General features: G+C 37.8%; 1 protein-coding gene and 1 long non-coding RNA gene across 5 annotated transcripts in view; one reads left to right on the top strand and one right to left on the bottom strand.

Moving 5' to 3' along the window:
* The window catches only part of LOC125618660, a 46779-nt gene extending 29092 nt beyond the window's left edge, over positions 1 to 17687 (bottom strand). Inside the window, exon 1 of the long non-coding RNA XR_007350002.1 lies at positions 17173 to 17687. This is a non-coding gene — a long non-coding RNA (uncharacterized LOC125618660). The remainder of the gene's footprint in view (positions 1 to 17172) is intronic.
* A 24-nt stretch (positions 17688 to 17711) lies between these two features.
* The window catches only part of Rabgap1l (RAB GTPase activating protein 1 like), a 592157-nt gene continuing 591816 nt past the window's right edge, over positions 17712 to 18052 (top strand). For 2 of the 4 annotated variants that reach the window (XM_048810001.1, XM_048810007.1), the window contains exon 1: positions 17712 to 17912. The gene's annotated coding sequence lies outside the window, so the exon portion shown is untranslated. The remainder of the gene's footprint in view (positions 17913 to 18052) is intronic. The other 2 variants (XM_048810002.1, XM_048810005.1) reach the window with 2 other exon arrangements.

Genomic DNA, 18052 nt, shown 5'->3' with positions numbered 1-18052 from the left:
CCCACCTAAGTCCAGCCCAAACTGCTGACATATCGGTATGATTTGAATATGATTTGTTCCCGCCAAAACTCATAGAGGGGCTGGCTAGGAGTATAGCTCAGTAGGTAGGGTACTTGCCTCACATGCACAAAGCCCTGAGTTCAATCCCCCAAAATACACACACACACACACACACACACACACACACACAAGAAAACAAAACAAAAACAACAAAAAAACCTCACTGAGGCCTAATTCCTCAAAGAGACAGTACTGGGAGATGGGGCCTAGGGGGAGGAATTTGATTCATGAGAGTGGAGCCTAAGTGAATGGATTAATGCCGTCTTAAGGGACCAGTTCAGTTACCAGTGAGAGAGGGTTGTTATAAAGCAAGGTTACTGTCAGGTGTGGTAGCAAATACCTGTAATCCCAGCAACTCAGGAGCCTGGGGTAGTAGAATTTTAGGTTTAAGGCTAACCTCATTAAGTTTGTGAGTACCTGTCTTAAAATTAAAAAAAAAAAAAAAAATATATATATATATACTGTCACGATTCATCCTCTACCTTTCACCCCTGATTATAATTTGAGGAAGAACATTGGGAAATATTCCAGGAGAATTATTCCCTAAATTTTAGGCTCAAATAGCAGAGGAGGGAACCAGAAATATCAAATTGTTAAATATTGAGATGGAGAGAATTTCAGGAAGAATAGGTTTGAGGGAGAAAAATCAGGAGTGAAGTTTTGGATGTGTTAAGCTTTAGGTGCCTATTAAATATACAAATGGAGATATCAACTAGGCAGTGAGATATAGGAAGTTAGACTTATGACACTGGAGTTCAGGAGAGAATGTGAATTTGAGATGTGAATATGGAGTTGCCAGCACTCAGGGAAGCTATTTAAAGCCATGAGATGGAATGATATCCCCAAAGGAGGGAATGTAGATTCTCATAATTTGTTAGGAGACAATGCGAAGGGATAGGGTAATTTTTAATATTATATGTGTATCTTGGTGCACACTTTAGAGGACCTGAACTGACATGCTAGGGAGGAGGGAGAGAAAAAATAAATAGATAGTAAAAAATAGAAATGAGAGGTAAAATAGCTCCAGAAAGAAGGAAAGACTAACCTTGGTTCTTAACTTTCCAGTTCCTGGTTCCACCCATATGTGGAGCCCAGATACACTTCCTGCCTGACCTTGAATCTGTGGAAAGCTCTTATTAAAAAAAAAAAAAAAAATCCAGGCATGGTGGTGTACTTCTGTAATCCCAGCTCCTCTGGAGGCTGAGGCAGGAAGACCATAAGTTCCAGGCCGGCATTGGCAATTTAGCGAAACCCTGTCTGAAAAATAAAGAGGGCTGAGCATGTAGCTCAGTGGTAAAGCACTCACCTAGCATGTATGAAACCCTATGTTCAATCCCCAACACTCGAAAAACATTCCATTTTATTTAAAATTGACTGAATAAATTTTATTGCTTCCATCAGATGATTTCTAAAACATACTATTCTTTTCAACATTTTCCATGTTACCTCCAATGTCTTTCTCATATTGTTCCTTCTGCTTCAAATACTTTCTTAATTTTTTTTAGTTATAGATGGACACAATACCTTTATTTATTTATTTGATGCTGAGGATTAAACCCAGTACCTTACACATGCTAGGCAAGTGCTCTACCACTGAGCCCCAACTGCACCCCCCTGGAACACTTTCTTTATTCTTTTTTTTTACTCATATTTATTTATGAATTATTTGAACAATCTATAGAACTTTGGGAGCCAATCATAATATTCTTCGCCTAAATCAATGATTTCAGTACATATATATGACCTTGGAATTTCTTCCTGGTGTTAATACGTGGGAGTAGGCATATAGATACTCAATAGAGAAAACTATATTTTATTGGCTCATTGTAAAGTAGCATAGAAGAAATTTTTTTTAAAGGTATATTTCAAAATCATGCCATCCTTCAAGTCCCAGTTCAAATATCATGTTTTCCCTAATGCTTTTTCCATGTAACTATCTGCTGCTCTGTGTTACTGTGGCCTGTAGTTTGTATCAGTATAACACTCATCATATGCTGCTTTATAGGACTATTTGTCTAAATGTCTCATCTGGCCTACTATTGAGAAAACCTCTTGAGGGCAGAAATCCTGGCACAATAATTTTTACCACTTTCCCATGCCAATACATGGATGTTGTTTGAGTAATCACAAGTGAATGGATAAGTACACAAAAGTCTTGGCTACCATATATAACAATGATTGAGGTCTAAGGAACATCTGGGTGTTAAAAGTGGAGCCAGCCATCTGTGATATACTCACACCTATTCTCACATAGTCAGAACCAATGTATACCCCTAATAACTTAGTTATATATAATCTTGGAATGAGATAATAAAATCACTAAATTAAAAGCTATTTAAGCTATTGGTGCCTCAGAATAGGCAGAAGGGTGAGGTGAGTCAAAAGATTTAAGTTAATACCCCTCTAGATGCAAGGGGGAAAATTTATTCCAGGAATTCCTAAGAGTAAGGAACAACATTCATTTATCATAAAGCCCATAGTTGTATAGTGACAATATTGATAGATGATATTGATTTTCCAATTTATTTAGTATTGGTAATTCCTGAACACATTAGTAGTATTATCTCCAAAGGTAATTGGCAATTCTAGGTAAGAAGATATTTTCTTTATATATTTATGTTTTTATATAAGTATTTCATTATGGTGAAACTACTTTATAGTTATTTTGATTTTTATTAAAATGCAGCTTAAACATTATATAGTTACCATTTTTCAACTCTTTCATGAAATGGTTTGTACCAGGAGTGGTTGTACCTCATACCCCAATACCCTTGACCTTCTCTCCTTTGGTACTTGCTTGGCAAAACCCAAGCCTAGTGAAATACAACTTCCCTTGCTCAGAGCCTGCACTTAATCAACAGGAGAAAAACAAGTCACATGCTAGTTGGGCTCATTTAAATTATGACCTCCAGCCTCAGGTAGGTTCTCAAGAGTTGCCCATTCATTCTTTACAAGTCCCCAGTCATTTGACTCTTCCACTGTTCAAGATAATGCTGTTCCCCTCAAGCCTTTCCTTCCTCCATCTCAGCTGATGACCTTGCTTTTTATTTCAAGAAAAAAAGAACTTTCTCAGCCTCTCAACACTTCTACTCATTTACTTGCACCTTACCCTTCCTCTTTCTGAGAAGGCTAAACTGTTCCTCTTTGAATCTAACTCTCCTCCTGGTCTATAGGAGATAGACCTATTCCTATATTGCAGATGGCTGGCTCCACTTTAAACACCCATTCCCACCCCTTATTATTATTATTATTATTATTATTATTATTATTATTATTTAGTTGTAGATGGACACAATACCTTTATTTATTTTTATGTGGTCTGAGGATCAAAACCAGTGCCTTACACGTGGTAGGCAAGTGCTCTACCACTGAGCCACCACCTCAGCACCCCCATCCCCTTTTGTTCCTTAAATAACCCATCTCTTTCCTGTATCAGTTTTTCTTTCTGTAGGGTCACACCAATATGCAAATATATTTAATGTCTTTCATTAACAAATAAACCTTCTTTTGAATCCATATCCCTTCTTAGCCACTGCCCCACTTATTTACTCTTCTTTTTTTTTTATTGGTTGTTCAAAACATTACATAGTTCTTGACATATCATATTTCATACATTAGATTCAAGTGGGTTATGAACTCCCATTTTTACCCCAAATACAGATTGCAGAAACACATCGGTTACACATCCACATTTTTACATAATGCCATATTAGTAACTGTTGTATTCTGCTACCTTTCCTATCCTCTACTATCCCCCCCTCCCCTCCCATCTTCTTTATTTACTCTTCTTTATAGGAAATGTCACAGGTAGTATCTATATTTCTATCCTCATATCATCATCTCTTATTCTATATTGAATACACTCCAATAAAGCTTTCTGTGCTCACTATTCCACTGTTAATACTTTCATGAAGTATATCACTACTTTCCATATCATTAAACCCAATGCCAAATTCTGTCTTCATCATGCTTGACCTCTTAGTAGTGTTTAACACAATTGATCTCCTTGGAACACATTTTACATTGGATTCCAAGAAACTTCCTTCTCCTTGTTTTTCTCTTTGTCCTTTTAGCCATTTTCACAGCCTTCTTCATTAGTTCCTCCTCATTACTCTGACAAGTAAATGTCAAAGTGGGAGTGCCTCAAGGCTCAGTTCTCCTTTTCTCTACCTTTCCTCATTCCCTAGGAGTTCTCAACCAGTTTCATGGCTTCAAAAACTATATATATACACACACAGACACACACAGACACACACACACACACTTTTCTCTTTCCCTTTCGTTTTTTGCTCTTCCCTTCCCTTCCTTAATGATTTATTCTCAAAGCCATTGGTGAATGGAACAAAAGAAGGTTGGCATTGAGTCTGAGTTGGGGAGACTCACAGAGGCTCAGAGTTGGGTTTTGGCATTCAATCTGGGAGAGGAGGATGCCTACAAAAGAGGACTGCCTCACATACAGTCATAAGCTGAGCAGAGGGAATCTGGCGTGGCTTCTAGCCATCCACTCAGAAAACTGGCCATGAGTGAGGAGTAAGAGCCTAAGTAGAATGCGGAAGGCATTCACCTAGGAGGGGCAGATGTTGGAGTCCCAGTGGGTTGAGGAAACATCTGCACAGGGAAAGGCGTGGTGGCAACATTAGAAAATTCATCATTCATGGGGTTGACCATATAAGTAAACATATTAGGGCTGGGGTTGTGGCTCAGTTTTAGAGTGCTTGCCTAGTACATGTAAGGCACTGGGTTTGATACCCAGCATCACATAAAAATAAGTAAATAAATAAATAAACAAAATAAAGGTATTGTGTCCATCTACAACTAAAAATAAAAAAAAATAAGTAAACATATTAAAAAGTTGGAGCCAGATACTGGAAAAGAAGAAAACTAGAATAAATGCTGTGATGTTGGATTGCAATAGAAGGCATTCATTGGTATGAATTTGTGGTTATATATTTAGATAGAGATATATAGAGAAATAAATATAGATATCAAAGTGATATCTTTTATCATTTTTGTACCTCTGTTTCTATCTTCATATTCTTTAGCTCTGTCCATTGAGAGGGCCGAGAAGTAACACCACCCTAATAGCAACTGAGCATATGTAGCACTCAGATTTTTGGCCTTGAATACCATTCTCCACAACAAACAAACAGGGCTCTTAGAGATATAGCTGGTTCCATTAATAGGGATAGCAAAAGTATAAAATAAGTTTGAAACATCTTGCTGAGCCATAAAGAAAAGTGCTCTAAGAATGTGAAAAAAACTGAGAAAAGCCAGCTTAAAGGGATTTCCACTTGCAAAATCTGGGACAATTTGAGCATTAAGTTAAATAATGACAGCAACAGATGATAATTCACTAAATAAACCATGAATCAATATAGACATATATTAATAAATGAACACATTGAAAAATTGGTAAGGAAAAGATATTTGTCATTTCAAAGTACCCTTTTATAAAACACTTATTAATTACAAAGAAGGAAAAGAATAAACTTTAAAATGGAAAAGCTTTCTAAGATATTGCCTTAATGAGTGATTCAAATGAACATCATTAAAGAGACAAATTGAAATTGTACCCCCACCACCAGACAGGACAAAATTGAACATCTTTACTAGGAATATCATATTCCTAGTAAAGATGTTCAATCTGAATCTAATCATGATGAAACACAAAAGAAATATAAATTAGAGAATGTATTTCAAATAAATGACTTCCAATCTTTCAAAATGGCAAGATCACAAAAATCCAAGGCCAAGAAAACTGTTCCTGAAGGAGACTAAAGAGACACAGAAAGTGAAGGCACACGTGCTTCTCGACTGAGTCATTCTGACAGAAAGGGCACTGCAATTTGAGTAAGTTCTGAGAATTAGATGGTATTAATAGACTACTCTTAATTTCTAGATTTTTAAAAAAATATTTATTTTCTAGCTTTAGGTGGACACAATATCTTTATTTTATTTTTATGTGGTGCTGAGGATTGAACCCAGTGCCTCACGCATGCTAGATGAGCCATATCCCCAGCCCCTCTAGATTTTGATAGTGTATAGTGTGTGTGTGTGTGTGTGTGTGTGTGAGAGAGAGAGAGAGAGAGAGAGAGAGAGAGAGAGAGAGAGAAGCGAAATGTCCTTTCTTGTGGGGTGCATCAGGGGGTGATGGGCATTCTCACTGTGTTATTATTAGATCAACCTTGGTAATTTTTCTCAAATGATTAAGGAAAAGATTCTTGTTTCAACATTTCTGTAATTTTTAAGATTTTTTTTATTTAAATAAAGAAAACTATATAAATGTTTGAGTCTTAAATTTCTCTCACAATCTTGGATCTAAACCCAAGATCATATATTTAATTTTCTAGTCAAAGACTTCACTTGGATGTCTAATCATTGCCAAATTAAAGTGTGAAACTGAACTTTAGATTATGTCTGTTTCCTAGTTCACTCTGCTCCTTCCCTAATGTTCCCACCATATACCTAGTTGCTTAGGCTAAAGCTCTTAAAATCTCTGACTATATTTTAGATCTCAGGTTATTAAAAAATCCTATTGACTCGATCTTCAAAATACATCCAGAATCTGATCCTTTGTTACTAGTTCTCCCCCATTACCACTTTATTTCAAGGCACCATCCTCTTTTACCTGGTCTTTTATACTAGTTTTCTAATTAGTCTCCTTGCTCCTACTCTTGCTTCTCTACATTAATCCTCAACACTGGAAACAGATGTTCTTTTTAAAGTATGGAACTGATCTCACAACTCCGCTACACAAAATGGCTTTCCATCAACTTAGAAGAAAATCTTTCTAGGTTCCCCAATCATCGTGGTCTTTAGCTATTCCCCACAACTTAACTCCTACCACTTTCCCCTTTATCCTTGGCTCCAAGCTGCACTGGCTGTCCTGCTCTTCCCAGAGCACGCCAAGGCTCTGTCATCTCAGGCCATTTGTACTGAGCCTCATTTCCTGACTATCTTCCAGATTACCATGTCTAAAATGACACTTTTTTTTACACTGTTTTGGTTTTCTTCATTGCTTTGATTGCCCCTTGATATTACATTATTATATCTGTCTACTTGTTAATTGCTGGTGCTTTCCACAGTATCTGTGAAGGCTTGGACTTCTTTTGTCAATGTTAACTGTTGCATCCCCAATAACTAAAACAATAACTTTTACCTAAGAAGGACTCAATAAATATTTGTTCAATGAATGAATGGAAATAGGTACTATTAAACTACTGTGACCAAAGGAAAATTATATAGTATGCTTTGACCAAGAGAGAAGGGCAAGACTTTGAAGTAATAGCCCCCCAAAGGCAGAATTTTGATGGTAAGTAAAGGCAACAAAACAAAAACAAACAAACAAAAAACCAAAAAACAAATATCTTATTCTGATGGGAGGAGGAGTAAGAAGGGAATCATGACAGGGACACAGTATGTTTAATGCTTACATTTCCCTTCTTTCTGCTCATCCACTTAGAAGGAAAACAAGTCTTTGGAGCCAAGGAAGTTAAAATATGCAGAAATTGAACTCAGTATCAAGCTGTATAAAGTAGTCATTGGAATTATTGTATAAATTGAAGTAGCTACACATATATCTAGAAGGACACTTGTTTTAAAAGTGGCATTTGTTTTTAAAGAGGTTGATCAAATATATATTCTGAAAGATATTTTTTCCTCTGAGATAAAGAATTCAGAGCTTGGTAGAAGAGAGTTTCTTATGTCTAAAGGAATTCCTGATGGAGTGGGAAAGAGAATGTAGGAATTAAAAGAAAGTATTGATAAAGTTTATAGAGCAGAGAGAAATATCAAATTTTACTTTGTATATTAGTGACTATGTTGTGATTATTATGATAAGCTTGTTTACTTCCTGTTCTAATTTAAAAAATATTATTTATGTCAGGTATGGTGGTATTTGCCTGTAGTTCCAGCTCCTCAGGAGGCTGAGGTGTGAGGATCCTTTGGTCCAGAGTTTGAGACCAACTTGGGCAATATAATGAAACCTTGTCTCAAAAACAAAAACAAAACAAAACAAAACCCTCAAAAGTAAAAATGTAACATATTGGGAAGCTGTGCTAATCTTCTCTTGTTAAACTTGTCTTTGAGAAGTCTGGCTATTTGAAACCTAAAGCTATAAGAACTGTAACAGGTAGGAGGATTGTTGGTTCGAAGCTAGCCTCAGTAACTTAGTGAGGTTGTAAGCAACCTAGTGAGACTCTGTCAAAATGAAAAATAAAAGGGCTGAGGATATGGCTCAGTGGTTAAGTGCCCTTAGGTTCAATCCCTGGTACAAAATTTTTCTTTTCTTTTCTTTTTTTTTTTTTTTTTTGGCCTAAGCACGCCAATGCAACAGGTATGATATTCAGAGTGAAGTGCCAGACCACGAAGCAGAAATTTTGAGACAGATTTTTCCACTGGTTAGGTGGTTCTTGAAAACGATAAAGGTCAGATTGTGGAAACTGAGAGTGCATTTGTGATGCAGTATTCTTCAGAGAACACCTTGCTGTGCATCCTGTGCCCCCCTCATTAGGATGAAAGAAAAGCAGGTATTTCCCCCTTCACCTTACACCCATTGAGTGGGGTTTCTTACAGAATTTTTTCAGAGAACAATAGCGGAAAGAATGGAGAATTTAGAGGGTCAGAAAGACATGGCAGGCTCTTTGCTATTGTGGGGATATGGCCAGCTTCATTTAGCCAGCTCTTCAAAGTTTGTTAAGACAAAGGATACAGGGCTGAAGTTGTGACTCAGTGGTAGAGCGCTTGCCTAGCATGTGTGAGACACTGGGTTTGACTCTCAGCACTGCATATAAATAAATGAATAAAATAAAGGTCCATCAACAACTTCAAAAATTGCTTAAAAAAAAAAAAAAGACAAAGGATGCATGACGCTTTCCATGGACAGAGGTGGGTCACACAGGGGAGAAAGAGCTATTCTGGAGCTCTAATTGACTCTTGCCCAAGAAAACTGCCTGAGATGTCAGTTGGGCTGTAACAGAAAGAACAATGCAGTGTTGATTTCCAAAAAAGTAAGGGTAGTGGAGATGTAGGAATATAATACATAGCCTATATCACAGAAGGTGGAGGAGTGCAGCCTGAGTGGCCAAGCACATGAGCCTCCCAGGAGCTCACAAAAGTGCCCACAAGACAAGAGTCACAGAGAGCACAAAAACCATCACTATACCCCTAGTCAATCCAGGGCCTTTTCCTTATTCCCTCCTGCACTCCAATTGGGAGAGTCACTAAGATTAGCCACTGAGCAGGGCGGGGGGGAACTGGGCAGGGATGAGAAAAACTAACCACATTCCTTTTCTCTAAGACTTTCCCTTCTAAATATCAAATCAAGGCTGATTTTTTTTGATGATTTTAAAATGTAAAACTTTCTATTTTCTATAAGTAATCCAAAAGGTCATGAAACTTAGTAATTTTCACTTTAGTAGCAGGGGAAAAAAATTCCCCCTAACTGAGATCATTTCAAGAGAACAGTTATGTTTTGACTGTATCTCACAAGTCACATCAGCTCATTGTAATGAGCACATGATTTTCCACTGTACAGTTGGTGGAAACTTCAGAACTTGCAGGTATAGGTCATAGGAGAAAAGAAACATTGCAAGTTCAAATTTATTAAATAAAAACTTTTACAAAATCTGTGTTAATTTCATTCACTAATCACTATAGTAGAATCCTGAAATAAATGAAATGTAGAATACTCATTTACGGAAGAAATAAATGAAGAATTTTAATGAAAAAGCTCAATCTTTCTAAGGGAAAAATGCAGTGTACTTTCACTGAAAAGATTATCTACCAAAATAGACTTGAAAACCCCTTTTAATTATGGTTATTAAGATAAAATTTCTAAAATTCTTATCCAAACATCACACATCAGCTATCCTTCTAGATGAGATGGATCTAAATGGAGAATTTTAGTTTTAAAGAAATTATTTTATTACAAAAACTATTTTAACTCTCTATTCTAAAAATCATGTGACTCAAGTAAGAAGGAATGTGATCCCAAGATAAAGTTTAAGGTTGAGAATAGTGGTTACAGTAATTCAGCTGTACTGAGTAAAATTCAAAAAAATAAATAATTAATTAAATTCACAAGGTTCATTCTCTATAAAAGAAGTTTGGAAGCAGGCATTTCAGGTCAGAGAGAGTCACAGGGGACCTAGCCTCCTTCTAACTCACCATTCCACCATTCCTGGGATGGCCCTGTCCTTTGGTTCAAGATGGCTGATGAACAATCTAGCAACTTGTTCTAGGTGGCAGGAAAGAAGAAAGGGATAAAAAGGAGCCCAGTTCCTCTTTTTTTTTGTTTTTTTAAATATTTTTAGTTGTAGATGGACATAATGCCTTTATTTATTTATTTGGTGCTGAGGATCAAACCCAGTGCCTCACTCGTGCTAGCAAGCACTCTACCATTGAGCTACAGCCACGGATCCACCAGTTCCTCTTTTTGAAGAAAATTTCCCAGTTACTTCTCATTTGTCCGAATGTATGGCTACAAGGGAGGGCAAGAATTACAGTCTTTTATCTGTATAATTTTAAATTTTGAGCAAATCTGGAGTTCTGTTACTTAAGTGGCAGGAGAAAATGGATGCTGAGGCAAGTAGTCAGGAGTAGAGACTTAGCTACGTTTCTTCTAATAAAATGATTAGCTTCAACATATTTTATTAAAGTATTTGATCCTTAGTTATACTGTAGATTTAATTTTTAAAAAATTTTTGCTTTATGAATGGAATACTTTTGTTACTTGCAGCTAAGACTAATTTATGGTCAAATATCAGGAAACTCAATAATGTTTTATACTATTAAAGCTTTCTGTTTCACTGAGAAGAAGCTCAGGAATTTCTAACAAAAATCTGTGAAGTCATTCATTCATTAATTATTTTTATCATCCTACAATAAACATGAGGGCTTAATACTAGGAAAAAAAGAAACAAGCTTGACAAGGTAGTACATGCCTGTAATCCCAACAACTTGGGAAGCTGAGGTAGGAGGATCAGAAGTTCAAGGGCAGCCTGGGCAAGTTTAAGGTCAACCTAGTGAGACCCTGTCTCAAAATTAATTAAAAATAAAAGGGTTGGGGGATGTTGCTCATGGGTAGAGCACTTGCCTAGTATGAGCAAGGCCCTGGGTTCAAACCCCACTACAATGAAAAAAAAGACATGATTTTTGTCTTCAGTGAACTCATCATCTAGTGGAGAAAGTCATGAAAAAATTTATATATAAGAAAGTATTATAGACATTATAAAAAAGTATATACCAGGTCTTATGTAGAATAGAGTGAGAAAGAGATCAATTAAGAAAGACTGACAATTCAAGGTGAGACACAAATTGATGGTGGTATTCAATAAAAAATGATTACATAATTTAAAATATACTAAAAGGAATGGAGAATGAACCATCAAACATCCATTTACTCACCATCTATCTTTTTAAATAACGCACACACATATGTATATATTTATATCTTTGTTTAGTTATTTATTTTTATATGGTACTGAGGATTGAACCCAGTGCCTCAGACTTGCGAGACAAGCCCTCTACCACTGAGCTACAGCCTGAGCCCAACATATATTGAATATAATTATAGTACACAGTTCTGATTAAAAATAACCCTAAGTTTGGATTTTGGTATAAAGTTTGAAATTATTAGCAGTGATATATGTAGACATAAATGCCATAAGCTAAAAATTTTCCACAAAGAAGCTGTTGTTGTCAACAAATTAAAGATTTAAAGAGTAGTAAGGGTCTTCCTGAAATTGAAGAAGTTTTAGAGTGTGTTAGGGATCTTTTAATATATTCTAAAACAATAGCCCTTGTCATTTAATAATTCTCCTTTATTTTACATTAGAACTTAGAAATCTCTTTTTCAAATTTTTAGCTGATTTTTTTATGTGGCAAAGGGAAAAGGGACTAGAAAAATGCCTTGGAGGGAGGGCGAGAGAGTAGTGGAGAGGATGTGTATTTCCCTTGACTCAGAAGAGAAAAGTGGTAATTTTCCTCCCCTTGCTATGAATGCAGTTGTAATTTTTGAAGTTGCTTTCCTGCAAAACATATGTATTTAAGGAATATTTCTTATATGTCAAAACCTAGAATTTACTAGGCCTGTGGCAATTACTTCAAGGGAACTTGTGGTTTTCTGCCAAAGCTGTGTTTGGAGGACTGAGGTAGAAAAAGCGCCAGCCGGGAAGAACTCTGCTAAAATGTCTGACACCACACCCACACAAGGCCAGGCACCTCTCTGAAGAGAGCCCTTTTACTTTGTTACAGAAATGGAGTTCCTGTACAACAGTTTCTTTACACTGTCAAAAAAAATTAATCAATTCAGATTAACATGATAAAGTAGACTGGCAAGGAAAAATTCCCTACTTTTCTAAAAATATAAAAATGTTGGATGATAACTTAAAAAATTGAAAAAAATGATATTTTGCCAAGCTTGAAAGTAAGAAAGGGGAATTCCCAGATTCTAGAAAAAGGAAAATAGAAAAGCAGAGCATTAGAAGAAGATGAAGACAAGAATATACTGAAGCCCTTTGGCTTATGGGGGTACTGGGGGTGGATACCTGCTGTAAGACTGAAAGATTAAAATTTATTTACATGTAACAATATGGATGAATCTCAAGAATAATAAGCATAATAACTATGCTAAGTAAAAAAAGCAATACCAAAAAGAATATGTACTGATGAATCCATTTATAGAAAACTTCAGAAAATGCAAACTAATTTATAATTACAGCAGATCAGTGGTTGCCAGAGGATGTAGGAGATGAGGCAGAACAGACAAAGGGGTACAAGAACCCTTTTTGGGATGATGGATATGTTCTCTATTTTGGCCAGTGATGGTTTTACAGGAGTGTACATGTTAAAACTTGTTAAATTTTACATTTCAAATATGTATGGTTTGTTTCATGCCAATTATACCTAATGAATCTGTTAAAAAGAAATGAATAAAAAATCCAAAAGAAGCCCAACATTGTCTCCTTCCATTTAAATTTATGCAATTTATTTGTTAAATGATATTGGTGGTCTGTCCTGTAGAATATCCTACATTCTGGGTTTTATTGATTGCAATAGAAGAATCCTTATTTTTTAGAGCTATATACTAAAGTATTTGTGGGTGAAGCTCAAGTGGGGGCAGAGTAGGGAAGAGGTGATTACATTGATATTTTGCAAACTTGGTGACTGGCACAAGAGGGCTCATTATATTCTACTTTTTATGTTCTTAAACAAATTTTAATAATAAAAAATTAAAATAAGTCCTGGATCCTACCCCAGAGGTACTGAATTTCTTAGGGGTTGGATAAAGAGGAACAGATTTTAAAGTAATCTCCAAAACTGATTTTGTTGTACACTATACATAGTAGATCACTGTCCCAGATCAAAGAAAAGAACTCTGATGGTGGGGTAAATTTCAGACACTACAGGGATAGAAAACAGTTTTTGGTAGGTATCTTTTTTATTTCTTATCAAATTATAAAACAATAGGCTAGCTATTCTTCTTTAAAATACATTTCTGGCTTTGCCTACCTCTTCCATAAGGAAGTTCCCTGATCCTCATATACGTACTGTTTGAGTGTATTCTTATACAGTCTTAAAAGGGTAATAGTAATATAGGTTCCGTTTATCATACAGGTTTAGTATGATTTGTCTAGATTACTCTGAATTTTAGCCCAACATAAAGTGAATTAGAAAGTTTTTTTTCTATGTTTCTAGCCTCATTTCTATTACATTTTTTGCTCCCTCTGCGATGTCCCCCTTCCTCAGGAAGTCAGTGTCATGTTTTCCAGTCTTTCCACTTCCAAACAATGACTCAGAAACCATGATAAACTCATAAAAGATAACAGATTACAGTCATTAAGTGCTCTTCCCAGTGAAATTGGTTTAAATAAGGGACAGAGTTAAATCAAAGTTAAAAAAAATGTATAGTGATGATTGCATTAAATAACCTAGTCAGGGAAGGATTTGGGGGGAGTGGTCAAGTTCCTTTAAGACCCTCTGAAATCTTACCAAACAGGTTGTTAGCATCCCATTGGATATATATCTTTGGAAGAGTCAGATAATACAATGGTAGCTCTTTCTTCTGTAACATGCATGGAAAATATAGCTTTGGTTGCAAATAATAAAAAGCCAAACTCAAACTTTCTTAAACTGCTAAGAAAATTTATTGATTCAGAAAAGTTACTAAACACAGAGGAAGGCTTCAAACTGGGTTTGAGTTCTTCCATTATGTGTCAGTGTCACTCTCAGGCTGGCTTCCCTCATGTTAGCAAAGTGCCTGCAGTAACTATAGGACTCACATTCACCCCTCAGACCAGCCAGAGTGGGAAAGAGAACACTCTTCATTTCCTAACACAGAATCTGGCCTTCCATATGATTGGACCAATTTAGAGCTGTGCCAGTGCCTAACCATGAATACTGAGTCAGTTGAGGATGAGAAAAGGCTGATTATGGTAAAATAGGGCCCACACCTGGAGCTGAAGATGGGCCTAACTCAACTCATTTCCTTGGCTGTATACAATTGCAGAGAGGTGAAAATGGATGGTAGGGAATCAACCAGTAATGCCTACTGTAAAAGCAATATGATATTCTGTTAAATACCACAATTTAAACTCTCATTATTGTCCAATGTCTAACTTGTTTACAGTTTTTTTATGTTAAGCTATTATATATTGAGAGTTGCAGACCTAAGCGAGGGAAACAAAATAGTGTAGGAAATGATATGGAATGCAGAGACAAAACAGAACTTATGTCCTAAAAATGATTGTTGTTGCCTGAGAATGTAAGTTCATTGTTATCAGATCTTCTACTTTTTATTGATTTTAACTTTTTCCATTTTTAAAAGAGAAGCCCAAAATGCATGTGAAATCTGCTTTTTTAACTTTGGCTTTTGTTTTGTTTTTAAACAAGTATCATGCAGGACAAATAAGTTTGTGTGTTAGATCTGAAACTGGTCCACCAGTTTTTGTCATATTATGAATCATTCTGGAATATTCTGTAACACCTTCTCCCAAAGTGAGACCTTTAGTTCACGGATCAGAGCTCCTAGGACACACTTAATGCAAAGGAAGCCTCAGTGGAGGGAGAAGTGAGCAGCATTATGAGAAGCTTTGTTATGAATTCATTGACATAAGCTTAGAATTGTTTTCCCTGTGATGAGGATGTATCTGTATCAAATCACATTCACTGTCTTATATTTAAATTTTCTCATGCCTTGTCTCTTATCTAGGGTCTACTTTGAAGAAAAAGTTCAGGTTTACAGAACGATCCCTGGTGTGATATGTGGCCAAGGGACAAGGTTTTTATTTTCTTTCTAGCAAGCTGGTACATGAATTGATCTTACCACATGCTTCACTTAAATAGGAGAACTAACTGGAAACAGTCAATGGTGGTCACTATTATTATTTTTAAAGGCATAAGGAACTGAATTTGGGGAACACTAAATTTGTTTTGGAGTCTCCATCATAAAAAAATTTTATGCTTTTCTTTTTTTGGCTAAATTTCTTATTGAATGAAGATAATTATTTCAGCATTGTCCTTTATGTCAAAAAGCTCTGCTCTTGTGAGAAAATATCAGAAGACAGAAATTGTGGCTTTTCCATTTGTTGATTTCCTGATGGTGCCCAGTGTATCTTTATTGTACTTTATTTAGTAGAGCCTTAGCACCTACTTGTTGAATATTTATAAATAGAACATGTATGTTGTTGGGTGTGGTGACTGACCCATGCATGTAATTCTAGCAGTTTGGAAGGTGGAGACAGAAGGATCACAAGTTAGAGGTTAGCCTGTGCAATTTAGTGAGACCCTTCTTAGAAATAAATTAAAAATAAAATAAAATGGTTTGGGGGTGTAGTTCGGTGGTAGAGTGCCTCTGGTTTCAATTATTAGTACTTGAAGAAAACTGAAACTAAATTTGTCTCAGGAAGTCAACAGATAATTTGCATTAATTTTTAATTTTAATTCTAACTTTATTAAGTATCACCGTTAGCTTTTCATTGCTGTGACCAAAATACCTGACAAGAACAACTTAGAGGAGGAAAAGTTTATTTTGGGGTCACAGTTTCAGAGGTTCAGTCATGTCAGCCAACTCTATGGCTTTGGGCTTGAGAGAGTGTAAGAGTGAGAGAGAGAGAAAGAGAGAAAGGAAGATACAGTCTTAGGCCTCCAGTGACCTACTTCTTTTAGCCACACCCTATCTACCTATAGTTACCACACAGCAGTCCATTTATTAATCCATCAAATAGATTAATCCACTCATGAGGCTACAGTTCTCATAATCTAATCTTTTGCTTCTGAACATTTCTACATTGCCTAACACGTGAGCTCTTTGGAGGACATTTTTAGATCCAAACCACAACAATCACCAACACTACCAGCATTCATTGAGTTAGGCTCTAAGGCTAGGAAGACTCTGGAAATACAGAGCTTAATAAAATGCCCTCTGGGAAGGAGCCCAGCAGACAGGGAAAACACAAAATAGTTGGAACACTCTTGATATGTCCCAGCACCTTCAGAAATAAACCTTAGGAAAACAGGTAAAAAGAAACTTGGGATTAGATGGCCCTTGGACAAATGTCACATTTCTTAGTAGCTTCTGGATCTGTATGGAAAAACAAGGGCTTGGGAATTGAAGTGGGAGAGAATGGAGCATTTTAAACTAAAGAAGTCATCCTAGAGCTGAAATCACTGGACACAATTATTCCTTGCTGCACTATATTCACTTTTATTTACAGTTCTCATAATCCAATCCTTTCGCCTCTGAACATTTCTACATTGCCTAACACATGAGCTCTTTGGAGTCACATTTATTGAATACTTCCTATCAGGCGTGATCCATCGTGGAAAATACTCAAGGGTTCTTCTGGGGGACAAAATATTATACAGATCAACCTAAATAAGGTTGACTATATTAGTGTCACAAATCTACAGAAAAAAAAAGTGCCAAAGAGGTTCAGAAAATGTACAGGTCATTTTTGGCTGTTCAATCTAGGAAGAATATTGACAGTTTAAGGATCAATCGATACATCTATGGCGAAAAAGAGTTGGCTTGTTTCTCTCTCTCTCTCTCTTTTTTTTTTTGTACTCCAAGACCTATTACCCCAAAGGACGAAAAGGTGCAATCGAGGGTACCTTGTGTCCATTCATATACGGGCACTACGGTGCTCAGCGCGTTCCTGTTCATTCCCGCAGGTTACTTCCCTCTTCAATCTCTGAGTCCCTCAGAACCAACCAACAGGGGGGCGCTTCAGGTGCACACAAACCTTGAAAGGAGGACGGAAAAGAGTGACTGGTGCAAAGTTTTCTCTGTGAGGTGACTTCTCTGAAGATTAGTGGGAACTATGTAAACCAGGCTTATGAGCAAGAACATAATCTTCTCCAGAAGGATTAATCTTAGAGTTCAGTCCACCTTGCTCGGGCGGTTCGCAGGCACGGGTCCTCTCCCGGGTTCCACCAGCCTCGAGCACTCACGCGCCTTTGCGCGTCCCGGCTCCTTCAACTCCGGTACTGTCAGGTTGCGGCTCCACGGGCCCGGGCTCAAATGCAGGCCAGCCGGGACGTGCCTGCGCCCGCGCCGCCGGCGCCGGGCAGAGAAGGCGCCTCCGCGGCCGGGAGCGCGCACGCCGCGCCGAAGGGCCGGGTGCGCGCGCGCCCGCCCCGCCTCGCCTCCGCCCGCCCCCTCCCTCGCCTCTTCCTGCCCAGCCGGCCCTTTCCCCTCCCCTCGTCGCTCCCCCGCCCCGCTCCCTCCGCCCTCCCAGGGCTCCGGCGGCGGCTGAGTGAACGGGACCGCCCGGCCGCAGAGCGCGGGGCGGCGGGTGGGACGCGGGTGCCTGGTGGAGTTGTTCCGGCAGCGCCGGCGGAGACGTGAGGAGGTGAGGCGCGGGCGGCTTCCCGGGGCCCGAGGGCGCCCGGCCCCGAGCGGCAGGCCGGGTCGGCCTGCTGGGGCGTCGGCGTGCGCGCCGCGCCCAGAGGGGTCGCGGTGGGGCTGGGCCGGGGCGGGAGTGCTGGGGGG

This window comes from Marmota marmota, unplaced genomic scaffold, assembly GCF_001458135.2.
Source record: "Marmota marmota marmota unplaced genomic scaffold, marMar, whole genome shotgun sequence".
NCBI classification, from domain to species: Eukaryota; Metazoa; Chordata; class Mammalia; order Rodentia; family Sciuridae; genus Marmota; species Marmota marmota.
This window is presented reverse-complemented; position numbering and strand designations above follow the sequence as displayed.